The 21,169-nt window shown below is 44.6% G+C and overlaps 1 protein-coding gene across 3 annotated transcripts in view; it reads left to right on the forward strand.

The window, feature by feature from the left end:
• PDCD6 (programmed cell death 6) overlaps positions 1–21,169 on the forward strand; it is a 147,011-nt gene that overhangs the window by 76,024 nt on the left and 49,818 nt on the right. The window lies entirely within an intron of this gene.

Here is a 21,169-nt window from a genome sequence, read left to right on the forward strand (position 1 = left end):
TTGATGTCCAGTAGTAACTGTGCAGCTTCATCTTGAAGGAGAGGATGACCACTGATTATGCCCTACACAGGATGCTCGAAAGTGTGGACAACCTAAAGACTCTGGAGAGTGAGTAGCACATCATGTTGATGATCGTCTGGTGAAAACTTACCAATACCAGTTCTGTAACTCATGAAAGAGACTGAGGAAATTATTTTTACGTCAAGGATCCCAGGCCATTGTACTAAGGGAAATTCATAAAAGGTTTACTTGGATAAACTCGGATCCAGCAGTGAGGATTTGGAGGGGGTTGCATCAAACAAGAGATGTATCCTTTCGAGGTTATTTATGGTGTTGAAGCATCTTCTGTTATTTAGCTGATTTTCTAATTCTGCTGCTTGTGTTGTCGAAATTCAATACATGACTCCTGTGTAATTTGTTCTAAATTATACCTATGTTCAAGCTGAGTTCCTTGTCCGCTCTTGAAGGTATTGGTGCCTCTTAGTCCATACTCTCTCACCCCACCTGAGGTGTCTCGATTTATAGGTCATAAACTTTGGTTTCTAAATGATGTATCCATTGCTTTTAGCTTTTTTTATTTTTTTTAACCCTTGTACGATTTTACTGTCCACTGCTGAGTTGTCTTTCACGAGGTTTTTGGGGCACCGCGTGAGACTGTTTTAATGTGTAACATAACAAATACATTAGTTTAAAACTGTTTCCCCTTACAAAGAGACCCATTTGATCTACGGAGTTAATTTATGCTTAAGGATAGTAGGACGTATAGTATAATTAACCAAAACCAAATGTTTAGTCTTAATTTATCACCTCCTAATTAGTGTTACTGCGCGTTGGGTCCTGTCCCTGAGATCTCGTTTGCACCAGTTAAAGATGCTTGTGAACCAGGCGTGGCGCGGTAAACCTGCTGAGTGACCTAATGTCGGAATTTAGTTTAGATCACTTTCATACAGTGGAGGTCTGTTCAGAGAAGCAGGAAAAATGTGTGCCTTGGGCGGGGAGCAGTTTGTTTTGCCAAGCGAGCCAGAAACTGGCCTTCTCTGCAAATCACAAACAGGCTCCTGTTCACTCGCTCCCCACAGTTCTGTTGGAAAGAAACGTGGTTGGAAGAGCCTGTTACAATTCAGAGCTGTGCATCATTGCAGTAGTCAGCATGTCCCATTTCATAACATGCTTTGCTTGCACAGAAAAAAATAACTTGAGCTGAGTGCCACGTTTTACTCGAACATGATAGAGCTTATTTAACTTGTGTCTGCTAGCCCACCATGAAAAAAATATCAACCTTTTAAGGAAATAATATTTTTGTGCTTTCCGAGGTGTTGCCTTACCTTAAAAATGCGTAGTTGGGTGGTTTACGTTTCTGCTGCTGGGGCTGTTGTTATACTCCTGAATAGCCATATATTAGTTAACCAACAAAGTTGACGTGACATCCCGTTCTTGATGCCACAGTAAGACAGGGGATACTGGGCCTCTAGGCGACAAGTGAGTGGTTTAATGCTTTCACCTCTGCTCCCCGAGGCAAGCCCTACTATGGCTCTGCAAACTAGGCCACCTACAACCCTTGCCACACTTGCCTGTCAGTAGTAGAGTAGATGAGTAATCGAGTAATCGCAGGCTTCTCAGAGAGGTTAGTGCGGTAGTTACTCAGGCTCAAAAAACAATTCAGTGCCCCCAGCAGCGCAACAAGATCGATGTTCTGCCCTGTGTGTCTCTTTGTAGGAAAAGACAAGTACTTGTATTACACAAATAAGATAAAAGGGCACTAAACTTTCAATTATGTATGAATAGCCGAATCCCGAGTGCAGGGCTTGGTGCTCTTAGGGTCTCCACTAATTAGACAATCACCTGGCTGTAGTGCGTACTAACATCACCACCTGGTACTGTGTCCTTCCCCATTATAGCAAGCTAAGATGGATTCAGGTAAACTGGTGGGTGTAGCTAGTGCTCCATACCAACCCCCAAACCTCCCTCATATCTAGGGTAACAAGCAGTTCCTTGGTCCTAACCCTGATCAGTCTCCCACCAAGTTCAAGTTAGTAGCTCAGGGCCACACTCTGCCATCTCACTCTTGCACCAGTCTCTCGTTACAGTGTGGACCTGCCTTTTGGCCTTCTAAGTGTGGCCCTCTTGTGAGCACCGGTGGCAGATCTCTACTTACCCTGACACTCCGGTGAGTACTTGGTGGCTTTTCTTTCGTGCGCTAGCCACTTACCTACAGCTGACGGTTCTTTGGCGCAGCGGGTGCTGGGTAATATCTATGGCACACAGTGCCTCGAGGCAACAACCTTGAACTTCTGACGGATACAATTCCTCACCTAATGAATTTTCCCCATGCGTATCATTCGACAGAAATTTCTCTCTAGCTCTGCACGTCGGCGAGGACGTCACAATTGCCCGGCTCCACGCGGCGTCGGGAGGATCCGGAGATCCTGTCATGACGCCTTCTCAGCGCCATTCACCGACATCGTTGCACTCCATGTCGACGCCTGGGTTGGAGGCCAAGTTAAGATCCAGAAGGAGGGCCATCAGGTTGCTGGAGGAGAGGGAATACCAGCAGCAAATCCTTGAGGAGGGGGAGATTGCTGATCCCCAGAGTGAGTTTCCAGGATTGGATACAGCTATTGGTCTTGATACTTCCCCAGAGTGGGATCTGGCCTCCCCAGGGGAGTATACGGAGGAGGCAGCCACCTTTCACTCAGTCATCAGGAAGGCTGCAAATTTCTTGGAACATCCCTTACCTACGGCTCAGGTTAAAACCAACCTTTTGACGGAAGTACTCCACCCTGCTACAGCCATTGCGGATCCTCTTTTGCCATTTAATGAGTCTCTTATGGAGCCAATAGAATAGGTGTGGAAGAAGCCTGTCACCTCCTCGGCTGTGAGCAGGTCGGTGGCCAGGCGATATAGGTTTGCACCTGGAGACCCTGACTTTTTGTCTAAGCATCCGTCTCCAGAGAGTCTGGTTGTGCAGGCATCCTGTTCTTCGCGGTCTGCTCTGGGCTCTTTTCCGGGAGTTCCATCTGACCAAGAATCCAAGCGTATGAAACAGTCGTCCAAGAAAGTGTTTTCATCGTGTAGCATGGCATTAAAATCTGCCAATGCTACCTGCATTCTTGGCAGGTACATACACGCTAATATGGACACGGCGAAGACAGTTTTACCAGACATGCCCCAGGACTTGCATGGCCTACTTTCGGATGCCCAGGCAGCGGCTACGCAAGTCATTCTGTCAGGGCTGGATACCACGGACTCTGTTGCAAGAGCCATGGGGACCTCTGTTGCCACCAGGTGCCATGCTTGGTTGCGCACTTCTGGATTTTCTTCAGACATTAAGGCCACTTTGTTGGATTTGCCTTTTGATGGGGCAAAATTGTTTGGGTCTAAAGCGGACTCTGCGCTAGAGCACTTTAAGGAATGTAGGGCCACTGCTAGGTCGTTGGGCCTGCAGGCTGCTTCAATCCCATTTCGATCGTTTAGGCGGCTGCAAGTTTTTGGAAGAGGAGCTTCCTTTTGTGGGAGATCGCAACAGCCAGGGCAGCAGTCTTCGAGCCTCCCTTATCGATCATTTAGGGGGCGGGGTAGGGTCCGCACTAGAGGGGCTACCCAGCAGCAGGACCCTTCCTCTTCCTCAGGAGGGATGCCACAAGGAAAGCAGCCCTAGTCCTCTCACCATCATCTCCCATGTCTCTCTGGTAGGGGGGAGGCTTTCTCTTTTTCTTCTCATGTGGGAGTCCATAACATCAGATTCCTGGGTCATCAGTGTGGTGAGAAAAGGCTATGCTCTTCCCTTTTGGGAGATTCCCCCTCCATTCCCTCCCCATCCTTCTTTTTGTTCAGAAGATCATCTCCTGTTGCTAGAACAGGAGTTTCTGTCCGTCCCTGTTGTTGAAAGGTGCAGTGGAGTTGGTTCCAGAGCAGGAGAGGGTTCAGGGATGTTATTCAAGGTACTTTCTGATCCCCAAAAAGGATGGTCGTTTGAGGCCTATCTTGGACCTGAGGATTTTGAATTGGTTCCTCAAGCAGGAGAAATTCAAAATGCTGACTCTAGCACAGGTGCTTATGGCGTTGAACAAGGAGGATTGGATGGTGTCGGTCGACTTGCAGGATGCTTATTTCCACATTCCCATTCTCAAGTCGCACAGGAAGTATCTCCGGTTTGTGGTGGGAGCGTCAGGCGGAGCCGCGTGAAGTCAGGCAATTGTGACGTCCTCGCCAACGTGCAGAGCTAGAGAGAAGTTTCCCTCAAATGCTACGCATGGGGAGAATTCATTAGGTGAGGAATCCACAGGTAAGTAGTGTATCCACCAGAAAAAGCGTTACCGAAGGTAAGTAACTTGCTCTTTCATGACTTTCCCCCTCCTCGTGGTACCTCTCTGGTCACATAGTCTTTGGACTGGTCTCGACCCAACAATATGCTTGCCAGTATTGTGGTCACCTAGTCCATTTTTGAGGCACACTGCCACCAACAGGAGCCTATCCCAGCTTCAGTCAGGCTCACCACTCCAGGTGCCTGGCAGCTCCAACATAGATATCTCATGATGAGCACACTGCCCAACAGGGCAGTACCGTAATACCTTTAGTGTTCTTGATTTTTGAGTCTTTATTGGAAAAACCCTATGGCAGGGTCAATTGCAGCGTCCATGTCTTCAGCCACTTTGAAACTTTCTGGTAGACTGAGACATGTTGCTGGCTTGTATTGATTGAGCACACATTGGCAAGGCAGTTGGGTTATAAGTTTGCAGCTTCATTTGTTTATGCCTACAGCTGACACAGCTTCTTTTCCAGCAGCTACTTCTTTGGTACAGTCTTGAAAAAGCACCAAGTATCATAGTGTGCTTGATGTTCCAGACAAAGAAAAGCGTTTTCAAAATCAAAATTATCAAGAGCCGCAATTGTAAATCCTTTCCTGGTAAAGTGACTTGGAAGTAGTGTGCTGTTGGATTCACAAGAGTTTACAGCATGAGCCGCTAACAAGTTCTTGATCCGTACTTTGTCATAACTTGTTGACACACCAATCCTGTTCATTGAAGTGATTAGCTCTCTTCTTTTGCTCTTGTCATAGATTGCATGGGCAGTCATCATGTGCAACAGAGTTTTCTTTTTTCCGTGATGCAAGTCATAAAAAGTAATTTGGAAAACACCATACATTTGCAAAGCATAAGCCTGTCTGTTCATGGGATTGTCTTCCACTTCTTCGCCTGTATCTTCAAAGCCATCATCAATGTGGTCGGCTTCAGTTTCAAACTCAAGAACTTTAGTTTGTGACACTTTGGCTTTGTTGATGTTAAGCAGTGAGATAAAAAATGTTAAGACAACATCGGGCATTCTTTTTGACTCCCATGATTTTCAGAACTCCGGGGCATCACAAAATTTGTTATTAAGTCCAAAATCTAAATCTTCCAGGATGTTTCTTAAAATGGTTCCTGATGATTTTACTGCATCCTTTGATCTTATTTTGGTAGGAAGAACTTCAGGTGTCAAACCTGCTGAGAACACCATAAGTAGTTCATTCTTTTTGTTAGAGTGACAAAAACAAATTCTGTCATTGTATGTTCTCACCAGAAAAATCTTAATTTCATTATTTATGGTTCAATACAGTTTAGTTTCATCAGTTTACCATTATTTCTCTGATCTCAATGAGTGTGAACCCCCTAGCCAGCACTTGAGTGGCTTAAAACTGCATTTGCTTTTTCAAATAGTGCAAACTCAACTGAGGGCTGACGGTTACGTTGCTACTGGGAGCTCATTCTACATTAATATTTTCGAATGTATGCACACATTCAGTTTGGGTGGGCAGACAAATCCGTTGCAAATATATAATGTTCTCGTTGTTTAGATCAACTACTCGGCTGAAAACTTCAATTTGGAAGAAACTAGCTGCAGATAAAAACAATGTTTGCCCTTTGAAACTCACATATGCTATACTTTGTTCTTTCGACAAGGACTTGTTCTGACTAAACCACAAATAACACATTGAAGATACTTTGCTTTCTGATCAGTTGTTGGAGGTGGACGAGAGGTAGCCATCGATTTTTCTAAGTAGATGAGCATTGGGTTCTGTTGTCGCTTTCTCTGAAGACTTGGATTCTTCTTGTGATTTACTGGTTTCTGCTATTTTTTGACAACTTTTTTCCAAGGTTTATTTTTCATTGTGTATGACGTGTATCACTTGTTGTTGCAATGATAAAATAGTTGATCCTCTTCACCCATCAGTTTCAATTGTTTATTAATTTTGTCTTGCTGTATTTCTGCAGCACATCGAACTCTCTTCTGTCAAACCGCAGTTGATGTTAGCTTTTCTTTTGTATTAATTTGTCATATGACGCATTTTTCTTTGTTGAAGGAATCCTCAGATTTTGTAGTTAGCAACACTCAGTCAGGCGTTAAAGATCCTCCCCTACCACTTGCTTTGCTCATGTTTACGAATTTGAATCAACGGAAAACCTGAAACAAAAACAATATTAAAATAAATTACCAATATGATGGCTAAAACAGATCATTATAGAGCCACCATTTTGGAAAATGGCGGAACGGTTGCTCTGAGGAGTTACTTTCTATCTCTGTAGGACTTCTTGACACCCAAAACCTATGTTTTGATACCAGAATGTAGTATATAGGTCTCATGGTTCCTGAAATATTACATCATCACTGCAACACATCTGCCATTTTTGAAAATGTAGTCGAGAAAAAATCTGCCCGGATCAGCAATGTCTACCCAAGCTAAATTACTTCTTTAATGATACAAAAACACAAATCAACAATGAAAGTCTCTGGACAACATTTATATACGGAGGTAGATCAAGGGGCCAAGACTATATTATGGTGTGTGCGTAGAGATTTCAGTCGTGTGTCCAGTATTTATGCAAACTTTGAGTGCTGATGTCGGATTAGTCTCTGCAAACTCCCCTGACCCTCTCATCCAATCCCTTCTTCTTTCCAAGAGATCCTGGCTTAAATATGTGCAGGACAGGAATGAAAAGTGTATTTTGCCAGCACACCAAATTAATGTTTGCTGTGTGTTTGCTGTAGATTCTCTTTTGCTGTACTCACACAGTGTTATTATCCTATTTTTCTTTTGGAGCCTTGCTGAACTCACTCTGCCCGTCTTTACTATAACTCTATGCTTACTATGTTTACACAGACAGTTAAAGAAAGCCTGAACATGTAAGACGCTACTTAACTGTCAAGTTCGTTCAGTCTCAGTTGAAAAGATGTGCACACTATAGCGTGCAAACTGATTACTTAGGAAAATGGGGGCAACGCTTTGAAAAACCTACCAAGAAAAAGAGCGATTAGCGTCAATGAACGTGTATTGGATACGTAGCCAGACTTTGCTCATCACCATGTATCAGTGCCCAATGCAAGAATCCTTGCAAATCATACGCACAGCACCCAGCTATTTCTACAGGATAAGTCATGCAATGAGGGGTCACACCTGATGGGTTGGTGCCATGTTGCATAGATGGAGCTGCCCTTTGTGTGGCTGCATCATGCTGAGAGCTATAGTGACAGGACTATTGCAGGCCGGCTTTTAAAGAGATTTAACATTTGTAGATCCTTTTACCGTAGTGACCTCAGAGCGGAAACTGCAGCTACTTCACACTGAAAGTAGTTAACTAAAGTGATCTTGATTTGGAATCTCTCTTTTCCTGACGAAACAAAGATGCCAAGTTCCTTTACTGCAACTGTGTCACACAGAGACTTAACTCCAGCACTGTTAGCGGTCCTTTCTGCAGAGAACTCGCACTGAACTTCTCTTCCGAGCTGATTGTCCATTCTGGCATTTCCCCCAGTAAGCAGCAGGCTAGAGGCTGATTTCTGTTTTTTAAAACTTCGTTTTTTTATGGGTTATACACGCAAAGTGAAATAAAAATCAAGAAATAAAAGCAGGCATAACACAGGCATGATACACAGTTTTCCTGCTGTTAAACCATGTACTATAGCACTGCAGGACTTTAGATACAGTGGAACAGGCCAAACTAAACTGAGCAGGATGTGCTGCCTTGACCCAAGAATGCGCCCATTTTAGTCGAAGACTTCTGCAGTGTGGGGTTGCTCTAAACAGTTTTCCAGGGCTAATTATTGTTTTCCAATGGCGCTTCTTCTCTTTCTGTAAGGACATCACATTGGGAGCTACCACTGTTACAGTGTCCCCACACTGGAAGTTGCTCCTCTGGAACAACATTGTGGAATCCATTTTAACCCTAATGACCCCACACCCGTATTGGTTCTCCAACCCCCACTGGAGCAACACAGCCGTAGGAGCCCTGTACCCCGCAATGTTGACTGCTCCTGTTTTGATGGTGACGCTCCAGGGGCATCCCCAAGGGTAATCCTTTAGGTCACATTTCACTATTTATATATCTCCCTGTGGCACATCTCATCCCTGCAGATTTGTCTTCTGGGACAAATGACGCCCAGTGCATTTCTGTCTTTCAGTGCCTATGTAATAGAATTCATATCTTTAACCTAGGAATTTACCACCTGTGGATCCTTCTTTCTCCTCCTAATTCAGCAGCATTCTTTTCTCAACCTTTGAATAGTAACACTGAGGTCATCTCCACTATAGTTAGAACCTGTAGGGTTCCGGATATTTAACTCACATAGTTGTATTTTTGTTTTTTTACTCTTGCTTGTGGCACTGCTGAGAGTTCTGTCCCCAATTACGTTTTGAATTGGCGGCTTTTTAATCTGTCAAGAAATTGGTTCTTGGCAGAAATTAATTAGTGGATTCATCACAAAGATTCCTTACCTCCTAGCACACTATTAAATACAAGCTTCTGCTGCTAATAGATGGTAACACATCCATTCGGTTAAATGCAGGACACAGAGCCTCTGTTTACCTAACACAGTAAATACGGGTGTCGCTGTGGCCCTAAGTGATGCTTTAGGCAGTGCCATACATGTCTTGCTGCCCTGCCACCTCTTTGTCTCACCTTATCTGTTTCCCTTTCTGACTTCGGTAGCCACTGCCTTGTCACTCACTGTCTGTTTAATACGTACTACAATGGTAGGCTCTTTAAGGAAGCATGGGCACCTAAAAAAAACATACATCTACTGCAGGTCCTGTTGTCTTGTTTATTTGTTATTTTCCTTCTACTAACTATTCTCAAGAGGTATCTTTTAGTAGGTAAATGAGTTCATTTTGTGAATTAAAAACCACAGCGGTTCCAATATGATAGCAAGATAAGTTTAAAAAAAATACAATAAAAGAAACATCATTTGTGATGTTGGCTCTGATCTTTTTTCAGAATTTTGAAAAACGTGTTAATCACAAGATCTTCATTTACATAAATCGCAATGATCACAATTTGTTTAATCCTTAACCCCTTCGCTGCCAGGCCTTTTCCCCCAAAGGTGGCAGGCCCTTTTTTGTGGGTGTTTGGAGCAGTTCGCGCTTAGGCCCTCATAACTTTTTGTCCACAAAAGCTACTCATGCCAAATTTGCATCCTTTTTTTCCAACATCCTAGGCATTCTAGAGGTACCCAAAGTTTGTGGGTTGCCCTGAAGGAGACCAAGAAATTAGCCAAAATACAGCAAACATTTTGTTTAAAAAAAAAATGGGAAAAAGGTCTGCAGAAGAAGGCTTGTGGGTTTTTCCCTGAAAATGGCACCAACAAAGGGTTTGCGGTGTTAAAATAACCAGCTTCCCAGAATTCAGGTACTGGCAGACTTGAATCAGAAAACCCAATTTTTCAACTCAATTTTGGCATTTTACTGGGACATACCCAATTTTTACTATTTTTTTGTGTTTTCAGGGTCCTTCCAGTTACTGACAGAAATGGGTGTGATACCAATGCTGGATCCCAGAAAGCTAAACATATCTGAAAAGTAGACAAAATTGTAAATTCAGCAAGAGGTAATTTGTGTAGATCCTATTAGGTTTCCCTACAGAAAATAACAGCGTAAATAAAAAAATATTGAAATGGAGGAAAAAGAAACAGCCATTTTTCTCAATGTTTTATTCTGTAACTTTTTCCTGCATTGTCAGATTTTTGAAAGCAATATACTGTTACGTCTGCTGGACTCTTCTGGTTGCTAGGATATGTATGGCTTGTAGGTTCAACAAGAACCCTAGGTACCCAGAGTCAATAAATGAGCTGCACCTTGCAGTGGGTTTTCATTGTATACCGGGTATACAGTAATTCATTTGGTGAAATATAAAGACTGAAAAATAGGTATCAAGAAAACCTTTGTATTTCCAGAATGGGCACAAGAAAAGGTGTTGATAAGCAGGGGTTATTTGCACATCTCTGAATTCCGGGGTCCCCATACTAGCATGTGAATTACAAGGCATTTCTAAAATAGACATCTTTTTTACACACTGTCTTATATTTGGAAGGAAAAAATGCAGAGCAAGGCAAGGGGCAATAACACTTGTTCTGCTATTCTGTGTTCCCCCAAGTCTCCCGATAAAAATGGTACCTCACTTGCGTAGGTAGGCCTAATGCCTGCGACAGGAAACGCAACATGGACACATCACATTTTTACATTGAAATATGACGTGTTTTTTCGAAAGTGCCTAGCTGTGGATTTTGGCCTGTAGCTCAGCCAGCACTTAGGGAAACCTACCAATCCTGTGCTTTTTTTAAAACTAGACACCTAGGAGAATCCAAGATGGGGTGACTTGTGGGGTTCTCACCAGGTTCTGTTACCCAGAATCGTTTGCAAACCTCAACATTTGGCCAAAAAAACCACCTTTTTCTTAAATTTCGGTGACCGAAAGTTCTGGAATCTGGGAGGAGCCACAAATTTCCTTCCACCCAGCGTTCCCCAAGTCTCCAGATAAAAATGATAGTTCACGTGTGTGAGTAGGCCTAGTGCCCGCAACAGGAAATGCCCCAAAACACAACGTGGACACATCACATTTTCCCAAAGAAAACAGAGCTGTTTTTTTGCAAAGTGCATAGCTGTGGATTTTGGTCTCTAGCTCAGCCGACACCTAGGGAAACCTACCAAACCTGTGCAATTTTGAAAACTAGACACCTAGGAGAATCCAAGATGGGGTGACTTGTGGGGTTCTCACCAGGTTCTGTTACCCAGAATCCTTTGCAAACCTCAACATTTGGCCCAAAAAAAAACACCTTTTTCTCAAATTTCGGTGACAGAAAGTTCTGGAATCTGGGAGGAGCCACAAATTTCCTTCCGCCCAGCGTTCCCCCAAGTCTCCCGGTAAAAATGATAGTTCACTTGTGTGGGTGGCCCAGGTGCGTGCAACAGAAAAAAGGCCAAAATCCTGTAGAGATTGAGGGGATAGCACAGCGAGTTGATAAGCACATATTTTTCTTTTATACATCTTTAGGCTGACTCTGCTTTGGGGACCCACACAAGTGAGGTAACATTTTACTTGGGAGACTGAGGGGAACACTGGGGGAGTAGGAAATTTGTGCCGTAGCGGTCATCCTACAAAGAAAAGTGAGGAAAATATGCTTTTTTAAGCAAATTCTGAGGTGTGCAGAAGAGTCTGGGTAAGAAAATGTTGGGGGATGCACGCAAGCCACACCTCCCTCGACTCCTTGGGGTGTCTAGGTTTAAAAAATGTCTGGGTTTGGTAGGTTTCCCCCAGATGAAGGCCGCACTCGGGACCAAAAACATAGGTGTCCCCTTTCCCCCAAACACAGGTACTTTTGTAATAGATCATTTTGATGTGTCCACGTACTTCTGTGATGTTCCAAACACTAAAATTGTGAAAAGAAACACACTTAAGTTATGTTAAAAAGACCCCTCTCCCACCAACCCAGTTGGTAGCATGCTTCATCATCGGGGTCCCACCTGAGACACCTAGTGTGTCACAGGTGTGCTGCAACGCCTGTTTACAGTGGAGCAGGTTTTGCCATTTTTACCACACATACTGGTTGGATTTGGCACAAGGGTGAGTGATGGTTCAGTAGATCAAATTTTATTAACAAGAGATTTCACAAAAATGAAATGCACTGTTAATAAGTGACAGGCCAAAAAACTGAACCAATGACAAGCAACTCGTGAGCTGTAAAGCCACGACAAGGCACCAACCGCTTTACAGTCCAGTCACACATTTTTCATACATGACATGCACAAGACCATTCACGCTGCCAGCCACGGGCCCAGCACATTACAACACTTGCATCAACAGACAGCGCCATTCAAGGGTCCATCACTTTCATACGCCCACATGCCTGATACAGCAGTCACACCAGCTGATGGGAGTGTGTGGACTGATGTTTGGCTGGCACTGCCAGCCCCTGCACACCGCCAGCCAAGTGCCACCCAACGCACCCACCAGCCAAGCGCCACCCCACACCCACCGCCATCACTTTTTTTGTTTTTTAAACAACAAAGAAGCCACTATTTAATTATAAATAAGTACAAAACTACAAACACAAAAGCTCTAACTGAAAACATGACAGAATTGTGAAACTGAACAGATGAAAATATAAAATAGGCAATTTACGCTCACGGTATTTCCCAGAATTTTCGTTGGGTGTGGTAACTTATGAAACAGTCTGCCACACAGCCCAGGCTTTGAAGGGTATTCAGGGCAGTACATCCGGCTCTCCCTCCGCATACCTCTTTGGGCACAGACTCTACATTTCTTAGTGGGCAAGTCTGTTTTGGGAGTGGGAGGAATGTGATCAGGAAAGTGGCGATCTTTCAATCTAGCCACATTCCCTACCACTGCTACTCCAGGAACTCTTGCCTGTTCCACCACAATAAAGCTCTCTATCACTGACTCCTGAAACAGAACAAATTTAATCCTTGATTCAGGTGAACAATCCTTGGACACAATAAAAGCATTAAAAGTTGTCAAATGAAATAAATGAATGGCCAATTTTTTATACCACACGTAAGACTTACGAAGAGCAGTGTAAAGTTCCAACCTCTGATCTACTCTGTCAGCACCACCCATGTGCGTATTGTAGTCCAAAATGCACGCAGGTTTGCGCACTTCGGCAACCTGACCCTAAACAGTCACAGGGGAAGTACTCTCATCATGGATGGTAGTTAGCATGTAGACATCTCTCCTTTCTGAAAATTTCAGAGCTAGCAGCTCATCATTCTGCAAGGCACTGCACTGTCCCCTCTCAAGGTTTTGATTACAGACAAGCTCCCTTGGATAGCCTATCCGGTTAGAACGGATTGTGCCACAAGCAAGTGTCCACTCTGAACAACTCATTGAACAACTGCACTCCAGTGTAAAAATTATCTACGTACAAATGGTGACCTTTGCTGAACAGTCGTCTACCAAGTTCCCACACAGTTTTCTCGCTAACTCTAAAAGTAGCGGACAACCAGGGAGGTCAATACTGGAATCTCTACCAGTGTAGACCCGGACATTATACACGTATCCTGTACTACTTTCTGACAGCATATACAATTTAATTACATATCTTGCCCTCTTGCTAGGAATGTACTGCTTAAAAACCATACGCCCCTTGAACAGAACCAAAGACTCATCCACACTTATTTCTTTGCCTGGAACATACACCTCTGAAAACCGATCTACAAAATGATCAAGGACAGGCCTAACCTTAAAGACAGCCACAAGCAGGGTGATCTCGTGACAAGGCTTAAGCATTGTCAACAAAATGCAGCATCTGAAGAAAAAGCGAATAGCGATTAAGAGTCATGGTTGCAGGAAATATAGGCATTGCCATCAAGGGACTAGTAGACCGGTAAGAAGCCAGTGACGGCTTCCTTATCAACCCTAAGTCAATCCTAAGAACTTTTTCATCTCTTCCAGATTTGTGGGAACCCACTGGGTAGCTCTAAACTGAGGCCTAAGTCTGGCAGTGTTGTCCCTCAAATTATGTTTAGGAGCTCATATAGAGCACTTCCGTCTCAGTGTGACGGCAGTGTACTCGCAATATGTTGAGACCCGATATTTTTCTATGAACAGGTAAGTTTGCGATTGCGTTATATTTATTGGTTCACAATATTTTTAATGAATTGAGTCCTGTTCGGTTGGATTACTGAATTCGGTGGGCTTGTCATTTGTGTTCACAGCATACCATTAATTTGGTTTTGTATATTGTCGGCACTGAGTGTTCAGTTGGAGGAATACATATATAACGTCGTTTGTTACCGGACATGAGGTTCATTTTTTGATAGCTTGTGACACTTATGGAGATAAATTCGTTTGGACACGGTGATCTTTAATTACAATTTTGGCTTATTGACTCACACGGTTTTATCCATTGGGACTTTAGTCATTACCATCGGTTGTGATTATTTTAATCGATGGGTAGTTTTGTTAATTTTCTTTTCTGCATTGGGGGTTTTCTACAGTTTGGCGTCCAGGCCTTTTGCACACTTGTGGCCTGTTTCCATTTTCACTCTTTTTCTTTTGGCTCTGTATTCACGGTGTACGGTGGCATGGGTTTTGATATACATTAAATCCTTTTATTTATTTCAAGTGCTCTGTTCTGATGAAATTTCAGCCCTGTAGAAGTCGTTTGTGGTAATTCCCCTGAGACGAAACACGTGTTGGCTGTGTGTTCATCAACCATATCAACGGTGTACTGGAGAACTTGTTTATTTTATTACCTGTCTGTGATGCATCCTACTGAGGAAGTTTAATTACTTTTTGGAACCTGGAGCATTCATGAATACATTCACAAGGACTGGATAATACCAACGAACTGCATATGTGCTTATTTATGGACTTTCAACAACATTACTTATGGGATGTAATGTTCTGTGGGATATATTTCTTACATATTCTTTGAGTTTAGTAACTTTTGAATGAGTGCCTCACCCATGTTCTTGTATAACTCAAATACCGCTTCGCATACAAATTAGTCTGCTCAACAATCTCTTCGAAAAATACATTGTCCATAAACAGCTCAAAGAAATTGACAGGCAAATGTTTTCTGTATTTACTCTACACCCTGGGAGACCAGTAAAGGCAGGCAAATGTGGCTGCTTCATGTTTGGGGCCACCCAGGTGTCAGGTCTTCCAAAGGGAAACCTTTCAGCCCCAGCCTGCTGCACTACTGGCACATCAGTGTCCTCCTCTAAAACAGGCCCTTTATCTGCACTCAGAGTGGCTTCCTTATCAGAAGATTCCTCTTGGACAGAAAACTCACTGCCAGAATCTCTCACTTCCACCTCTGCCTCAGATGCAGAGTCCATCTCATAATCATGGTCAGAAGACGACTCAAAAAGCATGACAACAACCTGCTGAGCGGTCACACTGCGGCTAGCCACGATCCTTTCTTACAATAAATGGATTGACAACAACTGGCACTTTCTAAAACAAGTAATAAACTAAGTGTGGCTTTATCACAAAGAGTTATGTACTAAAATTCTATACCAGTCACTTGCCTGAAAAACCTAGACTCACCAGCAATTACTCCTATACAGACACAACAATCACCAAGGATATCCCACTAAAAAAAAAAAAAAAGAAAAGCAAAATAGACATAAGACAACACCAATATCATTGTGCACAAATCTAAGGACAATTTCACACACAATCCTGCATTTAGTATACCACCTACAAACATGTCATTCATGCATGTCAACGATACTCCTTCGGAGTAAATTGCTTTTACTTACCTAAAACATGCAACTGCAAACCACAGGTCAACTACTGCCAAAACTGCAAGGATCCACAGCAAAGGAAGCAAAAACTTTGAACTATAAGAAGAAATAAACCGTTATAATCACAAATACAGATACTTTGCCAGTTGATAAACACCCTGCCACCAAGAATTTACAAATTTTCCCTGGTGCCTAAGTGGCTTCAACCCCCCTTGGGGGAAGATGGGCCTAAATAAAATAGGCAGATCTTCCCCCAAGGGGGGCAGAAATGGCCATCAGTAATGTGCCCCCTTTGTGGGGTGACCCTTGCCAAAGGGGCTGCCCCCCCCACACAAAACACACACACCCAAGATCCCTGGTGCCTAAGTGGATTCTTCCCCCCCACCGTTGGGGGCAGATCAGTCTAAACAAATAGGCCTATCTGCCCCCAATGGGGGCAGAAATGTCCAACAGTTCTGTGCCCCCTTTGGGGGGCGACTGTGGCCAAAGGGGGCACCCCCCAGCACACAAAATACAAAGGGGAACCAAATACAAATTCCCTGGGCTTAAAAAAATATAGGCCGATCTGCCACCAAGGGGGGGCAGAAATGGCCATCAGTAATGTGCCCCCTTTGTGGCGGCGACCCTTGCCAAAGGGGCCGCCCCTCCACACAAAACCCACACAAGAACCCTGGTGCCAAAGTGGCCTCGCCCACAAAGGTGGAGTAGGAATCCATTGAAAATAGGCCCAGGGGGAAAGGAAAAATTATTTCCTTTCCCATTTTGTCTGTTTTGCACCCCCCACCGCCTACAAGGAGAAGGACTCACCTGCAAAGGGTCCTCTCTCCTAACGCGCTGGAAGCAAATGGCTTCCAACGCGTCCTCAGCAGCATTTGATGATGTCTGCACACTGTGACCGCACTGACGTAATCCGATTGCTGAGGGGGGGTGTCGGGGGTGGAAGGGGAAGCGATTCCCCTTTCATCCCCGACTGGGGGGTGTGGGAGGGAGGCCCACGGGGAGTGCTAGTGCTCCCCTCTGTGGGCCGGGTGCAGGACGAGCTGGTCTTGTCCCTGGCATAGGGGGAACCGTGTGCGAGGACGAGACCAGCTCGTACCGTGCATCCGAGGGGTTAAGGCAATTTCTAAGTACACTTTATTGACAGAAAAACTTTACTAAGGGCATCAAGCAAGTGAATACAAATAGTGGGTTGACTTTTCCTGTGTCGCATCTACATAGTTGCAAAAGACCACTTTGTTATATTAGTTTTGTGCAGCCGATTGAGGCAGTATGGTAGCTTTATCTTTAACATTATTCGCTATCCAGTGAGTATACCAATGAGAGGTGCAGTCAGAATGTGATATTAAATGTGAATAACCTGTGCATTTTTAGTACTGGCTTCAAGCAAGATCTTTGGATTTAACTACAATCATTTACAACATGTACTAATATGTAGAGGCTTTCAGGTTGTCTTCTTTATCCATTGGTCTGCAATTCATGTTTTTCTTCTGCCCACCACTGGATCTTGCATGCAGCTTTGGGCGGTGGGTCAGCCCACTTCATCCTATTGCTAATTGCACTTTGAGTAACTGAATTCTGCTGTTTTGCAAGAGCACATCCCTAAACAAAGTAATTCAGTTCATTGTCATAGAGCACCAAGACAACTTGTGCTTTTAGAGGTAAAAATATTTTTGGTTTTAGGCTAACTTTTTATTATATTTGGCAGAGGTCTTGCAGCTCCTCCAGCAATAAAGTTTTACCAAAACCATAACAAAGCAAGTCTTGGCAAATCTAGTTCGTATGAACAATGAGCTCATGCTAGAATGCAGAGTGGCCCAAGAAAATGGCCCCTCCAATGTGTCTTTCTAGGTTTGGCATGATGGTACTGGCAAAGTTTCTTTTACTGGACTAGTGTCTGCCGCACTCACTGCAACTTAGGGGGCACGTAGAAGCCCCTAAACGACTTAAGTTTGTAGGATTGCGCACTTTCCAGTAGGACAGTCTGCAGAGCCCTTCTTGTCCCAACCCCCTCACTCCTTGCCCTTCACCGCCACTCCCATCCCACAACAACCACACACTGCAGGAATGGCTTACAAGATGCCCAAGACGCTGCCTACGCACGCATGGGTGCTGAATGATGAGTTTGGTACTGTGATATGACCATGGGCATGTTCTCCATGAGCATCTATGTTAATTTCCTGGTCTTGCAAATTGTGTGTGGTCCTTGTAGAGCAAAGTAAAAATAAAAACTGAATCACTGATGAAAAGTTCCATGTACTAGCACAAAGCGTACCACTATTACATTGTTTGCTTGCACATAATTATCAACCGATCTTGAAAAAAGGGAGACTAACGACTATTTAAAGTAATTAATGCAAAAGTTAGTTTACAGACGTACTGTGAATAAAGGTCTTTATTGTAAATTACTTTACAAACGTGGGAAACATATCTGTGCACAGTGAATGATAAAAGGCATTTTAGACCCCCATGTGAAATAAAATCAATAGAGAACTTGACCATGTTACAGGTACTTTCCCAGATAGTAATCCTTATAACTTCTATCTAAGTTTCCAGTCTGTAGTAAGGCTTTGAGGGTGTTATGGTTGGCAGAGGGGAGAAACTTATATTCCGTACTAGTTAGTCAGCTAACTATAAAATAGCATTTATACAGCGCAGTGAGTGGGGTTTATATATTTCCTTGTAATCGGCAGAGCAATCCCGTAAGATTGAAATGGACCAGTAAAAAATGGTTTAGAACATTACAGGGACTAATTATTACATGGCAAGAATCCGCATGGGTTGCCACAGGCAGCCCTGGTACCCTAGTCATCCACAACATGGCATTCAGGTTGGAATTCGAGGCAGGGACAAGTAATCCAACTGCCAATCAGGGGTCTTGTAGGAAAATGCTTCTGTCGGCATGGTTGCGCCACATAACCCTTCCCCCACCCCCATCCACACACACACACCCACCCACACACTTTTTGCCTAGTGTTGATGAAAACTTTGAAAGTGTGCTGGGATCCTGATAACCAGGCCCCAGCACCAGTGTTCTTACCCTAAAACTGTACCTTTGTTCCCACAGTTGGCACATCCCTGGCACACAGTTAAGTCCCTTGTAAAAGGTACCCAATGTACCAAGGGCCCTGTGGCCAGGTAAGGTCCCCAAGGGCTGGAGCATGTATTATGCCAGCCTGGGGAACCCCTCACTCAGCCCACGCACACTGCATTTCAGCTTGTGTGTGCTGGTGGGGAGAAAAAGGCAAATGTTGACACGGAACTCCTCTCAGGGTGCCATGCCCCCAAAATCACTGCCTGTGGCTTAGGTAAGTCACCCCTTTAGAAGGGCGTACAGCCCTAAGGCAAGGAGCACTATACCACAGGTGAGGGCATAGCTGCATGAGCAATATGCCCCTACAGTGTCCGAGTCAATTCTTAGACATTGTAAGTGCAGGGTAGCCATATTGAGTATATGGTCTGGGAGTTTGTCATTATGATCTCCACACCACCATAATGGCTACACTGAATATTGGGAAGTTTGGTATCAAACTTCTCCACACAATAAACCCACACTAATGCCAGTGTGGGATTTATTGAAAAATGCACACAGAGGGCATTGTAGAGATGCCCCCTGTATGTTAGCCAACCTGGTAGTGTATGACTGACTGGTCTGTGCCAGCCTGCCACTTCCAGACAAGTTTCTCACCACATAGGGTTGAGTGCCTTTGTGCACTCTGTGGTCAGAAACAAAGCCTGCCCTGGGTGGAGGTGCTTCACACCTTCCACCTGCGGGAACTGTAACACCTGGTGGTGAGCCCCAAAGGTTCAAGCCTTGAGTTACAGTGCCCCAGGGCACTCCAGCTAGTGGAGATGTCCACCTCCCGGACAAAGCCCTACTTTTGGCAGCAAGTCTGGCAGGAAAGTTAGGGAAAACCGGGAGGAGTGACCACCTCAGCCAGTACCATCCCTAAGGTGTCCAGAGCTGAGGTGACCCCCCTCCCTGAGAATCCTCCATCTTGGTTTGGAGGATCAGGGCCAATAGGAGTAGGAATGCGCCCCCTACCCAAAGGGAGTGGATACAAAGAGGGTGTAGCCACCCTCAGGGACAGTAGCCATTGGCTACTGCCCTCTGACCCCTAAAACGCCCCTAAATTTAGTATTTAAGGGCTTCCCTGAACCCAAGTTGTCAGATTCCTGGTGACCTACAAGAAGGAGGACTGCTAAGCTGAAAACCCCAGTAGAGAAGAAAGACAACTACTTTGGCCCCAGCCCTACCGGCCTGTCTCCTGCTTCAAAGATACTGCACAAAGAACAGCGAAGCGTCCAGCGGGCCCATCGACCTCTGCCAACTCTAGAGGACTACCCTGCACCCACAAAGGACCAAGAACTCCCGAAGACAGTGGCACTGTCTACAAAAGAAAGAAGAAACCAACAGCAAGAGACTCTCACCTCAGTTCAGAAGCGCGAGTCCTGACCCCTGTGCACCTGATGCCCATGGGCCATGTCCAGGTGGTCCACCCAACAAGAGAAGGTCCCTGGGCGATTACCTGCAAGTGCCTTGCCTGGGTGGACCTCTCCACCCCTTCACGATGACTCCTGCACAGGGAATCCCGAGGACCCCCTTGACCGTTACTGCCTGGGATGAACATATCTGACGCCTGGAGAAGCACTGCACCCACAGCACCCAGACTCAAGAGAAACCGACCACCTGTCCAGCAGTGACAAGCAGGCAGCCCTCCTCCTTATTCAGTCGGTGGCTTGCCCGAGGAGCCCCCCCCCGTGCCATACCTGCAGCGCCTGAGTGACCCCCAGGGTCCCCTCATAGAGTTCCATTGGGAACCCGATGCCCTGTTCGCACCCTGCACCCGGTTGCCCCAATGCCGCTGAGGTTGTGGGATTGGTGCCTACTTTGGGCCATCCCAGTGCTTCTCTGAACCCCCCCTGGTCTGCCCTCCGTCCACGCTAATCTTATCTGCAAGCAGACCAGAACCGGAGTACCCCTCATTTCCATAGGGGCCCACGTTATTTTGGCTCCTTTATGACTTCTGCACCTGACCGTCCCCGTGTTGCTCGTGCTGGGTGTTTGGGGTTATCTGGAACCCCCAACGGTGGGCTATCTATGCCTCTGAGACTAAAGCTGTAACTTTGTTATTTACCTCAAAAACTGTACTTTCTTTTCTTCCGCCAGTAACTGTTGAAAATTGTACTGTGTCCACTTTTAAAGTAGCTTTTTGCCATTTTAAGAAAAACTGTGTGCATTGTTGATTTCAAAGTCCTGAGTATACCTATACAAAGTACCTTTCAATTTATGTACTTACCTTCAAACTGAATCTTGTGGTTCTAGAAATAAATTAACAAAACGTATTTTTCGAAATAAAATCCTATTGGTCTGGAGTTAACTCGTTGAGTGTGTGTTTCTTCTATTGCTTGTGTATGTACAACAAATGCTTAACACTACCCTCTGATAAGCCTACCTGCTCGACCACACTACCACAAATAGAGCATTAGTATTATCTATTTTTGCCTCTGTCAAGCCTCTGGGGAACCCTGGACTCTATACACGTTATATCGCATTTTGTAGTATATACAGAGCCAGCTTACTACAGGTCTTCATTGACAAAGGGATCAGAACATGAACCTACCGAGTGAGCTTTGGTGAATTTTTATATA

Source organism: Pleurodeles waltl, chromosome 2_2 (genome assembly GCF_031143425.1).
Source record: "Pleurodeles waltl isolate 20211129_DDA chromosome 2_2, aPleWal1.hap1.20221129, whole genome shotgun sequence".
Taxonomy (NCBI): domain Eukaryota; kingdom Metazoa; phylum Chordata; class Amphibia; order Caudata; family Salamandridae; genus Pleurodeles; species Pleurodeles waltl.